Raw genomic sequence first — 17,845 nt, 5'->3', positions numbered from 1 at the left:
ATATTAGATTTTTATTAAACCATTTGAAGTTTAAATGCTCTAGTATGATATCTGTATTTGATTTATAGATCAACGTGAGATGTTCGTAAAATACCAATTGGTCCATCAGAACATAAGCGAAGGGAACAAAGAACCTCAGCAATTGAAGGAATTTGTATATATCTGCTGTTTGACTTACAGAGATCAACATAGAATTTCTCCTTTTTAAACTCATTAATAATTCACGTGGAGAAAACAAATGAAATCACTACAGTGAAGGAGATTTGGAAATGTGATCGTAATTATCCTAAAATTTAGTGAACGGTTGCTTTGAATGTCTTCATAAACTATTAATGGTTTGAGAAGTTACATCAAACACACGAAAGAGTGTTTGATGCGATTTCTAAACACCTCGAATAGTTGGCTGAAAAAGCGAGGCGCACTTCTCGTTGTTTGAAAATCGTATGAAACATTCTTCCTTGTGTTTGACATATTACTTACAATACCAACACATTACAGCAGGGAGATGATGACGATACGAAATTCATCAACCAGGGCGCATTTTGTCCATGTGCCAACTTAGAATTAACCTTAAAAGAGATGAATGGACACCCAGCGAGGACAGCATGTGATACACTTTTGTTTTTGATGATGAATTTGTTAATTGTCCATTGCAAGTTTGTCTTCGTTTGTTTAGGTTTTCCTTTGTTACGCTCTGATTGGTTAAAATAAAGTCGCACCTTTTTCTCCATCGATTAGGAATGAAACCAAGCCACAGGAATATCCCGCGCCTCTTTTAGTTTGATGGAACATTTCGAATTCTGATTTGTTTATTCTTTTTTTTTTTGTAAAACGTTGATTCGGTTTGAGGACAAGGTTAAAAACCATTAATTGGGGCCAAAGCTGAAGCAAGTCCTGGTTTGCATCAAGGGAAAGGACTTGGAAAATGAGTTGTTTTGAAAATATGAATTGGAAGTACCTGTGCCCCGTTTGATCTTGGTGCCCTGAAATGGTGCTCGGACATGGGCCCTTGTATTAACGGACCTTTTTTTATTGGTGCAATGGCGACCAGTGGAACACTTCGACGGTAAAGAACTTTGAGCGCTTTGCCGGGCACGGGCCTTAACTTTAATTTTGCTATTCGTAGGCCGTTTGATCTTGGAGCCCTGAAATGGTGCTCGGACATGGGCCCTTGTATTAACGGACCTTTTTATTGGTGCAATGGCGACAAGCAGAGCATTGCGACGGCAAAGGACGTACGTGGACCACTTGTGCCGGACTCGGGTCTTTAGGTTACCGTATACCTTTAGAGGTGTCTGGAGTCCAAGGGATGTAGCGCGTCCGGGTTTAAAACATAGATACCTGAACCCTGGTATCAAATTAAAGCTTTTAAAGCTGGCTATCAAACTATACCAAGAATTTTGAAAGAAAATTAATTGCCGATTTTTTAGCACTGTTTTCTCGAATCAATTTTTTCACTTGGAGGCGACACTTTCAAGGCTAAAACTCAAAGGGAATTTGTTCGTTTGCTTTCAAACTTGGACAGTAGCTTGTTTAACATATAAACAACAAAAACGTGTCTGAGAATTTTTTCTTTCGAAATATTTTTCTCCGAGAACAACTTTTGTACGATCACTCCACATTGTTTTATCCTATTTCGAAAATGTTCTGTAACTTTTCTTTGCGATTGAATATGGCAAAACGCAGACACGTTTTTTTAGCGCTTTGGATCCGGAAACTGAGGAGCAAATTAAATTAGCAAAAAACAAAATTCGCTTTGACTTGTAGCTTTCAAAAAGTGATTCGCACGCTCGCATTTAGAGGTCGTGAAAAATTCGGCAAATTATTGGTGTGGTTTGAGAGCCGGCTCTATAAGCTTTAATTTGATGTAGGGGGCTGGATATCTCCAGTTTAAACTGGACGCAAGACACCTCTGAAGGTATATGGTAACCTTATCTCTAATGTTGATACTCGTAGGTCGTTTGATCTTGGTGCCCCGGCCTTAGCACCAGTAATGTTAATACTTGTCCGCCATTCCAGGGTACGGGCGCTAGTCTGCGCACAATTTGCTGACTGCACCAACTTTTCCTGCGCTTCGGTCTTTAAATTAACAAAATTACGAAATGGTGAAAAGCAGGAAAAGGTCTTTTCTTAATAGCTTCAAAAACATTTTTGCTACAAATGGAGTTTCACTTCGCTCTCTCGCAGAATTCAACTTTCGCTCACGCAACCTTCCTATAGTACAAACTTGGTAAAACGAATCCTCAATAACTCGAATTTCTCCTACTTTGCGCTTTTACAGAATTCAATCGCTGATAATTCGAACTTTTCATACATACATACACTTTATTGAGCATCCCTGGAAAGGTTTTTCAGCATCAATATAAAATAATTACAAAAGAAGAGGAAACGTAAAAAAAAAAGAACAATAAAATGATGTTGTAAGTGGTGGGATTATTTTCACGGGTTCAAATTATTAAGATTCAACTGTGCAAAAATTCATCATTGAAGCTTTCTGGACAAACTCAAGTCATGTTGCTTTTGTTTGTATCCCAGTCTTTTCTGAAAAATGAAGAAAACGATTCTTCACAAATTCGCATTTTTCTGCTGAAGCATTTGGAGCTGACTTAATTTGTTTCTTGTACCATGAAGGCACTCCGATTACTGCTTTCCTGTAGATGGCACACTTGTCCATTACCAAGCAGTTATATGCCCCCAGTAATCACACACCTCGCCAGAGAGAGACAATATCAATTTAAGCTTCTTGTGTAAAGAAACGACACGACAATTTCACGACCAAACTATCCGTGAACCACAGTCCCTAAAGCCAGCGACACACTTGGCGATTTTATACGTCGATCGGCGAAAATCGCCAGGTGTGTCCGGCGCAGCGATTGCGATTTTCGCCGATCGCCGGGATCGGCGTATTGACATCGATTAAATTCGCCGGCATTCGCCAAGTGTGTCCGTTCCCGAGATTTTCTACGTTTATTGAAAAGAAGAGGGCCACAAGTGCGCAGTTTCGTTTTAATTTTGTACACACTAATCAAGCGCAAGTGGAAAGAACATTCTTAAACGTGAATGTCCGTTAATCGTATGGCCACGATATGCTGCTTCCAAGGCTTGTGAAGGAATCGGCAGCAGTCATAAGTAAACCTATTACTATCTACAACAGGCTACTGGCTACGCAGCTGGGTGAATTCTATAGCACGATTCTTTTGGATTTTATTAGTTCTTATACGAAGTTTAGACTGGGACAAATTCTGAAAAAGGCTGCTTTTAAAATTTCTGTCGGCAAATTCGAGGAAAAGTTTGTAAATACACTTTTTGAATTAAAAATTACGTTCTGAACACGAAAAAGTTGTTTACCAAGCTGGATTGTGAGTTTTAAATCTCGAAATCTGGGTTTATAAAACGGAACCAAATATCGGGCATGTAAACGAGGCTAAACTGTTTTCCTTTTTTAAAAGCTTGTTTGGAATCGAATTTTTTTCCAAAACAGCCAACTATAGTTATCTCTTTTATTCTCTATAATATAATTTGATCGGGGTTGCTTAAATTATACACGACACATTGAAACGATGTTGTCTCAAGACCTTATTTATGGGGACTGCTTCCTTTACGTAAGTCTTTAATTTCAAGCTCTTACATGTAACTCTTACATGGATGGAGAACTTGAAAACAATTTCGTTGTTTGTGTATTTATTTTGTATTCTTTTTTATCTACGCGAAGAGCAAAAAAACCTTTGTTTGTTTTTCTGTTTTTTTTTTTTTTTTTTTGGGGGGGGGGGGGGGGGGATTCCAGAAATTTAAGCGCCAAACAAAAAATATCAAAGGTAACACAATTTACAATGTCCTAAGTGTAAAGTGGTTAATTTAATAATCGGTTTGAGTTTTTTTTTAAGCTCTTTACAACAATTAATGTTTTGAGTCAACATTTGAGGCAAACCCATTCATATGATTTACGGTCTGATTCTGTTCAGAAACGTAACTTCAGCTGATGGTGTCGGAATCGGTAATTGTTTCCGCAAAGAAATCGAACTCGAAGAAACAAACAAAACAAGGCGCTGAGACTTTGGAAAGGAGAAAATCACTAACTTCTGATAGGTATTATTTTTTTCCCCAAGGAAAAGACATTTTCACTCAAGAGAATGTTAGTTTCATTCAAAAGTTTTAAATTGCATCGCCCACTTTTCAGTCTCAGTCGGACAAAGAAAAGTTGCCTGGCTCCTAATTCGAACTAGTTGACTGTGAGAGATCCTTGGCAGATGGTGTTAACAGTTTTCAAAGGTAACATTTTAAAATATGGAAGAAAGGGCAAGTTTAAAAAGATTTGCGCATTTCCATAAGTGAATGTATTATCTCCCAGGAGTCAAAAAAGGATATCCTGTTCAGAGCAACAGTACAAGGTTTGCGTTCGCTAAAAGAATCATCCGAGGAGCGACGAAAAGTAAGAGAAACTGCCATCACAGAAACAATCGACGGGATCTTGAATGCAGCTGACACGAACAAAGCAGAGGACTCACACTGGCACAAGAGCTGCTATACAAAGTATACTGATAAGGATAAGATGAGTAGATTAAGAAAATCGCTAGATTCTTTATATACGCTTTCGCCACCTGGACTGACTTCAAGCAAAGCACTTCGCAGCGGAACTCCCCCGACCGACAGGAAACTATGCATGTTTGTCAAGACAGAGATCCTCGAAGGAGCGAAGTGTGAGCACGACCTTTCCTTACGTTTGACAGGTGTAAATGATCTTATCGCGGCGAAGGGCAAATATCATCCAAATTGCTACAAAAAGTGCATGAGAAATGTATCTCAGTCAAGTAATGTGGCAAAGGATGAAAGTGAAACAGTGTTGTTGTCTGCAGAACAAGGTCATATTTTGGAGCTTAAGGAGGTTTGGCTCCGCTACTACTCCCTAGCTAGCTGCTGAGCAAGCCATTGACATCCCTCCCTCGTTTAGAAGTCGCATGGCCACATTCAATGAGTACATGGCACCGCACGTTGTAGACGTTTATGATTTTGTCCTGCTTCGTGACCAAGCGATTTTTGAGCGCCAAACAGTGTTAGTGCCTATTCAGCCATATTCCTGTCTCATAAATTTTGAATCAACAAACTCAGTCAGAGCCTGTCATCCCCGTCTATCAAACTGATTAAAGAGATGATTTTCTCCTGATGGTACATGTGGCACTGAAGCTTCGCTCTGATCATTAGCGCAGCCTTCGCACCAGGGCCTGAACGTCTGCAAGGAAGATGCTATCGCATGCGTCGCAGAGAGTTTGTATATGTTCATAAGGCTTATGATTGGCGGACAGTCTCTCCTTGAGAATGGGCTGAGTGATTCTGATGGTGATGACAAAGTAGCCGACAGTGACATCATTGATCGTGATGGTGGTGATTATGATGAAGATGACGATGATGACGCGGAGGGTAATTTAGATAGCGATAAAGCTGTTGAACACGAAAACGAACACCCGGGTAAACGAGAAAATGCTCGCGTGAGAAAACAAGAAGGTCGTACGGAAACTAGAGTGCTTAGCATCGCACAACACCTGGTGTACAATGTGAGAGGAGACCGGAGGTGAACACCCAAACACGTCGGTCTTGGCAGTAGCCTTCATCAGGCGACACGATCGAAGGAACTTGTAGACATGTTTCATAATGTCGGTCATACAATCAGCTACTGGGACGTTCGTTGAGTCGATACTGCCCTCGCCAAGGACACACTGTCACCTGACCGAAGCTCACAATGGACTTAATGTTAACTTCCAATTTATTCACTTGCTGTATTATCACACACTAGAAAAAGATAATTTATTTTCAACTCCTTTTCCTAGTTTCGAGGACTTGTGTGCACCTCCCTCCATGTAATTACGATATAGCCTCTAGCCTCGTTTTCAAGAGTCATGTGACGTAATCTGCATGTCGTAAACTCCTAATCTTTCTAAAAACATATTTTATGTATCCTCTGCTTATTTGGCTGAAAGTTTAAAAGGGCAGTGTCACCTATTTTACTAAATTTGTATCAACGGAAACGTTTAAAAATTGTCCAATGTTGTTAACAGTAACCCTACTAGTTCGTAGAAACTAGTATCAATCATCTATAGCTGCAGATGGTTAGGATGGAAATGGATTGCAACTTGGAAAAATTGGCCAGTTTTTTCAAGTTCTTCCTGTGTATTCTTGAGAAATCGCTGGAAACTGATAAATAGTCTATTCTTCCTCGAGGAAATCAGTTTCCTCGCGATGCTCTAAGAGTATTTTTTTTCTTGTTACAGAAGAGGTTCCTTTGTCAAATGTTTAAGCAGGTTTGACCAAAATACAACAGAATCTCCGTGACAGTCCCGGGGGGGGGGGGGGGGTGACTGTGGCCCTTTAACCGTTTTAAAGTGTTTTGTAAGGAGATACAACATGTAGCCTCGATTTCATGTCTTAATTGCGTATGCTAATGAAAATGACTGAATCACCAAATCCAGCTTAATAAACAAAACTTTCGCGTTCTGTGCATACTTTTTACCTAGAAAAGTGTGTTTATCAACTTTTCCTTGAATTTGCCAACAGAAGTTCAGTTTTGCGAAAGTTGTCCCAGTCTATAACGGTAACCTCGTCTCCATGGTCCTTGTGAAATTCAAAATGGCGGGCTGCGAAGACACGTGACAATCGTGGAGCATTTTGTAACGCCCTCGTGACATACTTGATTTTTGTCTTCGCTAGAGTTTTTCGGGTTCTGATATGGCACTTTACCAAACGCATAGCGAAGACAAAAATTAAGTGCGTCATTTTTCAGCGAGTACCTGGATCTTCGCTACTTGCCATATTGAAATTTGCAAGGACCCTGACGACGAGCTTGGCTCATATCAGGAAAACAAAGGAATTCATATGGCCTGCGAAAGTATTTTCATATTAATATAATCATAATAGCGCTGGTAGTACAATACTTAGTGTGAGTTCGGTTCACACAGAGCTACAGCTTTACTAAACGACACTAAGTATATCTCAGCATGAATTTTCTCTCAGCGGTCTGTGAATGGTCGCTTGGCGACCAAACCGCTGACGATTGTTGCCGTGATTATTAAACTATTATCATTATTTCTTAATTATTATAATTACTGTTTTAAATTAAGATGGGTCAGTGTATCTTTTTCACAGTCGATGAAGAGGCAACTACGATATTTGGATTTGATCGCGATTTCAATACCATAACGATACTGTGAAGTCATTGCCCATAGCTGTTGTCATGACATCATTGTTGAAGATGCAGAGTTGTAATCTCGTACCCAGATGTGTTCGTTCCCAAAGTTTGAGAAGATCTGGATACGAGATAAGCCGAATTAATGTCTCAATAACGCTATGAACGACAAATGAAATCCACCCGAAAATTTGCAGGACTTAGCAATTCTAAGTTAAAAGAGGGATCAAATATCAAATAAGGAAGGAAGGAGGGAAGGAAGGAAAAAAATAGAGAGAAAGAAAGAAAGACAAAGAGAGGACAGAAAAAAATTACTTTCTTGAAACGGTCTGTTCTTTGTTTTGTTAGTCCCTATTCCAAGTTAGAGTTTAGGGATATTTACTGAGTGAAAGGGAAAGTGTCATTGGGTTTTTTTGTTGTTGTTGTTGTTGTTTTTTTTTCTCTTTTCTTGCCTCTTTTGTTAAAAATGATGAAGTAAAGACCTTCACATAGCTACAAAATGATTATAGAACAACGAGACGAAAGAAATCAACTCAATTCTTGAAAAGAACAACTCGTGATCTGTTTTAGCGCATTCTGGAAACAAAAACGCGAGAACTTGAAAAACGTTAGCCTAACATTTTTTCAAGTTTCAATCCATTCTGACCTACTCTGTCTCTGGCCAGAGACACTAATCTACAGTTTTATTGCACTGGGTGATAATTTCTAACAAAAATTGACAATTATTGTTTTGTTTCTGTTGACAAACAAACATTTTTGGGGGTTTTGAAATGACATCAGATTCGCGTGATACTTCCCCTTTAAATTAAGCGGTTTAAATAATTCTGTTTAGGAAAAAAACAAGTAATAAAATCAGTATTAGATTTGGAATTAATTGCGAAGAATCGTTTATTTATTAATCGTAAATAACGGTTCATTTATCGATTAACGTAGCGTTGGCTTCAATGTTGTCGCATTATAAATCACATGATCACCCCTCGATCAAACGAGACATTAAATTTTTCTTAACGTTTGATGATAAATGTTGTTATTGAAATTCGGAATTAAAAATGGATTTTCCTGAATAAATACAATGGGAATACAACGAATAAGGTCTTTTCGTGGTTTTGTCGGCCGTGCTTGCCCGTGAACACGATAAAACAATGTTAAGAAGTGATTTAGTGCTGTCCACAGGGTGCCCAGGTTATGCCAGCGCCGGCCTTGGGCGTTAAAAAGAAGTCCTTACTTGTTACCGTTGGGAAAACAGTTTTAGGGTTCGGTGTAACACCACTGAGAAAAGGAGGTGCCTGGAAAAGAGTGTGTTTGGAATTTTACCAGGAAAAGAGTTCGAGCGCTCGAAACACCAGCTTCGTTTTCAAAACACACCTTTCAGGTGGAAAGGATATAGGGAAGTTTTCCCGACCCCACCCCTGACGAGTTTTCTTGTTTGTGATCTGGGTTTTCATATCTGTACAGTACAACACACCAAACGTGGGGTTCACCAGGTACCGTTTTCGGTTTTGAATAACAAAGAGTCAGGGTTTCCTAATTTTTTATTAAATACGACTAGGTCAAAAGTGCTTTCAAATTCAAGTACACAATTGAAAATTTTATAGTAAAAATGATTCATATAAATATTTTATTTTAAGCTCTAGCCTATTTAAATATCCGCGTTCACAAACTGACTTTTTCTCTTGATAATGGAGTCAAGATGACTCCGAAACGTCGAGCCTTAAATCTCTCTGTAATTTTTGCATGTCTTTGCTTCAGCAAATCCCTTTTGATTAAAAATGATTCAATAAGGAAAAGTTAATTTTTTGACCATGATCTCGCCTTTGTGCAATGTTTGTTTGATGAAATATTGATCATTTTTAGGTCGATGCAGTCAATTCCCGCCTTGCGGACACCTCGCTAATATTACGGACACACCGATAATAAGGATAGCTACTGAATCCTCGGCAAAAATTAATTACAGACGTTTGACTGAAATATATTCCCGCTATTAAGGACACTAACTCGCTGTCCCGAAAGTTTCCGCAATAAAAGGAGTTGACTGTAGTGGTGGATGTCAGTGATCAGATTCGTGGAGACTGGAACGAGACAGGAAGCCGATGCCGGTGGGGACTGGGAATAGGCGCCCTTTTCAATATTCCTCCCAGTGGTCCTGCCATCGATTCAGCGTCGCTCCCTAGAGGGAGGGGGTGAAATGAATGCGTGACCAGCCCAAAGAACGTCTTCGTAGAGGCTACAGCTTTCACTGTCTTATATGATTCGTCTTCGCCGAATAATAACTTCCCCTTTTTTGAAACTCAGTATGGAAAGCGAGGCATCTAGCAAAGCTTTTTATTCAAAAATTAGTTTTGTTCGGATTTAAATGAAAATTAACCTTCATGGTAAAAACAGTACATGAAGCCTCGCTATCGTAATGAGATTAAAGCAACTCGGAAATGGTCCGTTACTTAATTTTTTGTATACATTGACTTCACCGTTGGCGAGCTTGTTTAGGCCAGGTAGGCGGCTACAAGCTCAAAATGTAAAGACATCTTACATTATAAAATAGGATGTACTGTAATGAACTGTGATGCATAGTAAAAAAGAAATTAATTTGGTGAAAATAAAAGATAACTTTGACTTACTGTCCCTGGTCCTTTCTTTGTTGTTATTCGGTTCAGAGAATGTGACAAAATCAACAGCACTGTACCAATTTTATTATTATTATTATTTTTATTACTATTATTATTATTATTATTATTATTATTATTATTATCAGTCGATTTAAATGTCCATTTAAATCGACTGTTTATCTTCTACTAGCCTGCTTTCACCCATGACTGTCATATTCGCCACATGTTTACCATTTTGAAAGTTTTAGTGTCGTTTATCGTAAGCCCTGTTTAGAAAACGTTACTATAAAACACAACGATGTGGTTATAATTTTCGTCAACTTCTTGACATACTTTTGACAACTTCATGAAAATTTCCTTATCAACTGCGAACGAACTGCTGTGTGTCATGGCGGCCGGACGCATACTCGTGTGCTCCGTAGGTTTCTCCATTGCCTTACTGTTTCTGGTCTTTTATGCGCAACTAATCATCCTTAGCGATGGAGAACGATATTGGCTCTGCGAGGATGCCTGTAGAGGCTTTTGAGTTCGCGGCATGGAAATTTTTTAAACCTTCGATTGATCAACCTTCGGCCATTAGTGGAAACAATCGCTTCGTGCCGACTCGCCACCGCAACTTTTACAGCACTAGTGGCTTCATTATCGGCTTGCTGCTCCTCTGTGGCGACATTATTAGCCAGCCTGGACCTACTATCACAAAGAGAACGCAGTTTGGAGGTCCTAGTGTCCCGTTAAAGGGCCTTGTGATCAATGCTAGAAGCATGAAATCGCAACATAAAGTTGGGACTTCAAGAGTGAGCAATTTAGATCGGGTTCAAGATCTTGTCTTTTCCGAACACGCCGACATCGTATTAATTAGTGAAACCTGGCTGAATGCTAACATCCTCGACCAAGAACTTTTCCCGCTTTCTGACTTTATTGTTTACAGGATAATGGTGGTGGCGTTCTTATTGCCGCCAAAGCCAATTCCTTCAAATCAATGCGGGAATATGTGCCGGACGCAGAAAACTTGGAGGACTTAGAGCTTGTGTGCGCTGAGATGACTACTTTTTGCAATAAGAAAGTTTTGTTTTGTTCGATTTATTGGCCAGATCCCGACGATGATACAGGCTGCTGGTTGGAAAAATTTAATATTTTTCTTGACCATGCTTCTGAAACCTATGAGAATATGGTAATAGGAGGTGACCTGAACCTGTCCAAGATCCCTTGGGACTCGCTAGAAAACACCAGAGGGACAAAAGAGGTGGCGTTCGTAGAAATTCTTAATGATCATTTTTTAACGCAATTAAACGTTATTCCCGACCGCCGTGATAGGGTGTTAGATCTCGTAATTACGAATGTGCCGGACCGTGTTTGCATATGCGAGGTGCTCAGTCCAAAAGAATCGGACGTGTTCACGGACCATGGCACGGTGTCCTTTGAATTTCACGCCTCTACTAAAGCTACCCATAGGGTAAAAAGAACAGTGTACGACTATCGTAATGGACACTTTGATGGTCTCAGAGGAGCTCTTGATGCCGTGAACTTATGCCATCTTATTCAAGACAGTGACGACATTGACTCTGACTGGACTTTTTGGAAGGACGCATTTATGAGCGCAGTCTCGGATTTTATCCCAACCAAAAAGATTAAAGGAAAAAACACCCCGCCTTGGATCACGAGTGAAATCATCCACGCTCTGCGGAAAAAGGAGGCTGCTCGCTCAAAGCTAAAGAAATCCCCTACTGACCATCAACAACAGAAGTATCGCCAATTACGGGCAAAGGCCAAGACTCTTATCCGTGAGAGCCGTGAGACTTACCTCAGCTCGCTCGACTCAGATCTCGAGCGGCAGCCTAAACGCTTTTGGTCCTTTTTTAAGGATGGTGCCTACTATTGTTATTGCGCATACGTTCTGCGCATCTCGAGATACTCGGGTTTCCTATGGGTGCTGCCTACTAATACAGGGATAATTTTGCGCGGTTTAAAACTATACGGAGAAAGCAGAACTTAGCAAATGCTTTTGGTATCTCAAAAGAAAATTAGGGGTAACCATGCATTTTTCAGAGATAATCAAGCTTGAATTTAGGAAAAAATCCCATACATTGCTTTATATTTTGGCGCTTTTTAGAGATATTATTGCTTAATTATCTCTGAAAAATGCGTGGTTACCCCCAATTTTCTTTTTGGATTCCAAGAGACCTTGCTAAGATCTGTTTTTCCCGCATAGTCATAGGCCGCACAAAAATACTTCGGTATCGGTAGGCACCGTCCTTAAGCTCAAGAATAGAATGCGGACCTTCCCTGAAACGATGAGCTCTGGCGATGACACTCAACAGAGTTCTCAAGCATCAACGCCTCAACAGATCGCCGAATTGTTTAACTCTTACTTTGTGTCGGTTTTCACTGCCCCTTCAGAGGCCCACTCTCTATCAGTACCTTCCACACCCTCACACCCTACACTAAATGAGCTAGAGATCCCGGTGGAAATGGTTTTGACAACTCTCAAACAGCTTGATATAAACAAAGCAACTGGATCCGATGGAATCCCAGTGCGCCTGCTGAAGGAAACCGCTGACCAGATCGCACCGTCTCTGGCCATGTTATTCAACAAATCTTTGCGGCTCGGCATTTTTCCAGAAGACTGGAAACTCGCGAATATAGTACCAATTTTCAAGAAAGGAAAAAGAGACCTTGTGGAGAATTATCGCCCTATCTCTCTTCTCCCTGTCATCTCCAAAGTTCTCGAACGCTGTGTTCTGGCGGGTTTACGGAATTATACATCCCACTTCATTAGCCGCGAACAACATGGTTTTTTAACTGGTAGATCTTGTGTGACTCAGCTCACCAGTGTCTTGCATTACATTGGCGGTCAATTCGACGCTGGTAAACAAATAGACATTATATATCTTGACATGAGTAAAGCATTTGACAAAGTGGATCACATCAAGCTACTTGGGAGGTTGCACCAATACGGTATTACTGGCAAACTTCACGACTGGTTTGATACCAAGATTTTCAAGTGCATCGATTCCATCACAGACTGTAATGCCTTGCAATCTGACCTTAACGATCTTGTCAGTTGGTCTGAATCATCCAGGTGGAATCTTGCGATACAGAGAAAGACCTCGGTGTGTGGGTGTCAAGCAATCTCACCTCGGACAAACAAGTAACTGAACAGTGTGCGAAAGCCAACAAACTCCTCGGCTTTATGCGCCGAGCTTCTAGGTACATTCAAAGCACGCAAACGCGTCGCACACTTTACCTATCTATCGTCCGGTGTCATCTCGGCTACGCAACACAAGTATGGTCTCCACAGTCTATTGGCCTACTTAAACGAGTCGAAAACGTGCAGCGCCGTGTTACAAAACTAATTTTGAAGCTCCCCTTCCGATGCGACGTAACCTATAAGACCCGCCTTCAATTAACAAATTTGTTACCCATTTCATACTGGCATGAATATTTGGACATCGTTTTTTTCTACAAAGCTGTTAATAACTTAGTTTTCATAGACAGTGAAGCTCTATCTGTAACTAGACAATTTACGAGATCTACTAGGACATCAAGAAGTAGTGCTATTACTTATATTCCTAACCGAAGCAGAACTCTTACTTATCAACGTTCATTTTTCATACGCGCGTGCCGTACATGGAACGTTCTTCCCACTGAGCTACGCACAAGTCACATCTCTTTTGCTTTATTCAAAACTTTATTACTTCAATATTATAAAAAGGCTTTGAACTTGTACGACGCTGACGACATTAGAACTTGGAGAACAATCTGTCCTAGGTGTAACACAGCGAGGTCTCTCCTATGCCCGCCAACGTGCTGCTTCTAGCAATTTGGTCTCCCGCCTTGTCTCCTCTAGTTTTATGCTTACATATTAGTAGTTTTAGTTATTAAGCATTTTCTTTTTTATATAAATAATTAACGAGGGATCCGCTGTAATTGGCTACGCTGTAGTGGTCTCCCTGCCTAATTATTATATCTTTGGTATTTTTTTTTTTTTGTTTCTATTGTTTGTTTCCATTCTGTTTGTACTTTAGTTAGGCGAAGCTAAATAAATAATAAAAAAAAAATTTCTTCAAGTATTATTATTATTTTTTTTTTTTCATGATTTTTTTGAGTACACTATGCCAGCAATGGAAGTCAGTAAAGCATTCACAATGATGCGTCAGATTCGGGGTTTAACGAAAGATGTCAGTATACTATGATCTTAGCGTAAAATATCTTTTGTTTTCACTTTCGTTCGTCAGTTGCTTCGTACCTTTCATCAGCATTTACTTGTTTCATGTCTTTTTTTAAAAGTTAATTTTGTGGATTAAAAGCCGTGTTTACGGTGTGGTGCAAAAAATCGCACTACAACAGACTCTATGCAGTTTTCCTTTTTTTCTGTTCGCCGAAGTATTTACAGTTGTTTGGATTTAGAGACGCTGCAATGTAAGTTACTAGTTGACAGTTTGTTGGTTGTTTGTATCTTTTTTCAGTTTTGCTTTAATGTTTTTTCATTTGTTCTAGTTTAAACGCTCTTCTTGTTCATCTTCATCTTCTTCGTTTGCTCGCCTGTTAGCGATTACATGCTGAAGAGTTTCTCTTTTATTCATTGTCATAATGGAGCCTTGTAGCCTCACAAATTCATTTGGGTCCATCTTCTGTCCAATGCACATGTCCATTTTTGTTTTTTTGTTTTTTTTGTACAGAACCAAAGTAGAGCGAACACAGTTTTGAAAGTACTGCTGGGTAAGTTCTGAATTGAAGGCTTGAAAATTTTATCCAAAGCGCACTCGAAAGCTTCCGCACTGCTGCGATTTTTTGGTAGAATCGAAAATCGGATTTGTGATCTCAGCTGCAGATCATATGGATATGAAAAAGGATTATCTGTTACGACAATGCAGTTGATGTGGAGGTCACTGAATTGTTTTTGGAACCGTTTAAAACAAAAACTTTTCCAACATCGGTCCTGAAATGAATTCTGGAATATCAGCAAATCAGCACAGTGATTGCAGCGGTCACACCACAAACCACGAGAGTAAATATTCGCCTGAGTCACAATCGAACAATGATGAGGGACAGCCTATGGGAAACTAATTTAACACAAGTCTTATTTCAAGTCTCCACCTTAACTGTTATTTATCATACTGCAACAGTTGGAAATACGGTTGTTAGTTCATCAGTAAAAGCACTGCTTTCAGTTAAATCGCCCCAATGCAACAAATACATTTATTTGAACTGCGGATGAAAGAATGAATAAATGAATGACCATCCCAGTGTTTGAAACTGAGGGCGCTTTGGGTGTTTCGCGTTTGGGTGCTTACCAGTTACATGGAAAACCCGGAAATTTCAGTTGGAAAATCAAATGGTACGCATCATTCCATTCGGAGTACTTCTGAAAATATGGGCCTCTGGTCAAAGTGATGCATTTTTGTTACTCCCTTTGGGATCTACGCTGATGTTCACACATTTTGCATGTCATCCATCTTCTGACGAGCATTATGGCCGAAAATTTCCATCCGCGTGGTTTGCGTTAATTTTAAGCACTGCTTTCCTTTACACATCAGAGCTGAAAATGTATCCAGAAATTGACATACCCAAGAGCGGAAAGCACTCAATAACATGAGTGAGGATTTGCCTGTCCTTTTGGTTTTGGATTTTAGGCATTTTCAGCGATGGGACAGAACACACTAGCCTGCGAGCAAGCTCTCTTGGGGGTGGGGGGCGGGAGGGAGAAAGATATATAGAGCTTGCTCGCAGGCTAAGAACACACAGATAGTATGCATAAAAAGATAATTGAAAGCAATTTCTTTGAGGAAATAACTATCACTGAATTTATTCTGACACAAACCGAATTTATAATAGCGCACCAGGGTTCATTTCAAGCGACTGTCATTTCGTCCAAAATCAGACCACTTCCATATTTGGAAAACGAAACCCAATCTGGGAAAATACCCTTCTTCATGAACGCGTGCATTCCGAGAAGGAGGAAGCGAAGGAGGTTTTCTTCTGCCTTCTCGTGTTAAAACATATTTTACTCGTACTTTCGCCATTAATATTGGAATCATGGGGTGAGAAAACTTTTTTTTTGCCGAGATTGTTAACATGTAGCGAGTCGAATCAACTTCATGGAGCTTAGCTGTAGGCAAACTTTCTCCGTGAATCGTGAAGCTGATCGTTTGGCGAATTTATCGAAGGTAAGCGTACGACAAAGTGGATATAGCGTGTATAGTATGCTTTCTTTAGCTTCGTTTTTAACTTTCAAACAACCCTCGATTCAATACCCACTTCAATCTTTCAGTGAAGATCGGTCTTTTGTAAAAGCTCGAGATTAATCAAGTCTTATGGTTCACGGAGGATTGGCGCGTTGGAATTAAGCTTACGCGTTTCAGAGATTGTTGCTTGAAATTGATGAATCTTACTATTCACTTAATAACGAACTCGTTTTACATTGTTATTAACTGCTTCTTTGGATTAAGTTGAACTTGATCGAGGTCTCTGCGTGGCTCTGATTAAATGATCGTTGGACACATGCAAATTAAGCTTAATTTCAAGCTCACTGAAATGTCTCCGAAGAAAGTCTTGTGGAGTCGCATTTATCGCAGAATGCTTACAGTAAGTTCAAGTCTACGTTTCCATCAAATGTTTTGGTGGAAGCTGATCAAAAGATCAATCATTTCTTGGTTTGTAATTTTTTATGACGCAGTTACAGATGCCACCCTGATCTGCATAGCCAGTCACGCATGGCCAGGCTCCTCTTTAGAAAGGCGCGTTGTTTGTACCACGAATAATAATAGCGTCCATAATTGGTTGATCTTTGACTAAGAGATACATTGTAAAGCCTTGAAATGATTCAAAACAATACTGCAAACTCTGTCTCCAAAAATTCTGGTGCAATTTATTGGAAAAGATTTCCACACAGCCCCAATAAAATTATACATGTGACGTTGTCATACCTGTTACACAAAGAACGAGCATGAATAGTGTTTAAGTCGTAAAATGTCTGCATAATTAAAGTATGGGGCTGTGCGAAATCTTGCTAGTTACTGTCTTCAATTCTGCAATGTTGATCAAAGATGATCCAAATGACTGTTGATGCTAAAACCATGTTGCTCTACCTTCTGTAGTTTTCTGTGGTCCCTCAAAATCATTAAATATTGTTATTGTGCAATCATATACACATCAGTGTTTTCCAATTGCATGTCAAAATTCATGCCATATTAGTTTTTATTGTATCTCTTTTGATTGGTCAAATTTGCAGGCTCTATTTGACTGTAAAGCCCACTAAATTTGAAAGTTTCCTTTTTCTCGCGCCCGATTAACCTCAGAAATATAATAAATATCTTACTAAATAATAAATCTCATTTTCTCCATCTATACAGTATGGACTGAGACTGGTGCAACTTACAGTATGGACCTTGAACCCAGTTTTTAAGAGGTGTTGATTTGGCTGGATGTCCAGAAAATGTGTTTAGGGAATGGATAAATTTGTGTTGCTCCTACTTTTTTGTTATCATATTAAAATAGGGCTCTTTCCACCATTTGCAATCTCCAAACTGAGCAATTTCTGCAATCTTGTGATAATATTTGCAATCATGCATATAGAAAAACAGAGCTCCTTCAACTCTTTGCGATCTAGAAACCCAACAATTGCTGCACATTTTCTGCAACAATAATAATAGTTAAGTAATAATAATAATAATAATAATAATAATAATAATAACAATAAGTCTTTGACTAGAAATATGTGACTCACAAAACCTTGCAAAGCTAGGGCTAGGTAGACAGTCGATTTGAAGTGATGTTGTCTTTTGTCTTTGCTCTGTGGTTTCCTGTTGCCTTTTTCTTCTTCACTGCACGCGCTGAGTTTCGTTGTTTAATCTCCCTTGGTGAATTTCTCTTGTTCCTTGTGCATCCTCCTGTGGTTCATTTGCATCGCAATTTGGTTGTGTTTCACCAATAGTTAACATTTTTCACTGCTTGATGAATAAACAACGTTCAGCCCTCAATGAATAAACATGAGTTGCGTCTGACGCCAGCCTGACTTCCAACCTGTTGCTGCCTAGCAACCTTCTCTTTGTCTGACCTCATTCAAACT

At 39.6% G+C, this 17,845-nt stretch overlaps 1 protein-coding gene and 1 long non-coding RNA gene across 2 annotated transcripts in view; one reads left to right on the top strand and one right to left on the bottom strand.

Annotated features, from left to right (window-relative positions):
- The window catches only part of LOC146477707 (uncharacterized), a 545,413-nt gene that overhangs the window by 68,237 nt on the left and 459,331 nt on the right, over positions 1 to 17,845 (bottom strand). The gene's annotated exons all lie outside the window — the stretch shown is intronic.
- Positions 15,740 to 17,845, top strand: part of LOC146477731 (uncharacterized) — a 28,593-nt gene continuing 26,487 nt past the window's right edge. Inside the window, exon 1 of the mRNA XM_085113056.1 lies at positions 15,740 to 15,944. The gene's annotated coding sequence lies outside the window, so the exon portion shown is untranslated. The remainder of the gene's footprint in view (positions 15,945 to 17,845) is intronic.

Source organism: Pavona decussata, unplaced genomic scaffold, assembly GCF_977016875.1.
Source record: "Pavona decussata unplaced genomic scaffold, jaPavDecu1.1 SCAFFOLD_69, whole genome shotgun sequence".
NCBI classification, from domain to species: Eukaryota; Metazoa; Cnidaria; class Anthozoa; order Scleractinia; family Agariciidae; genus Pavona; species Pavona decussata.
The sequence above is the reverse complement of the archived record's forward strand: the minus strand, read 5'-3'. Positions and strand labels throughout refer to the sequence as shown.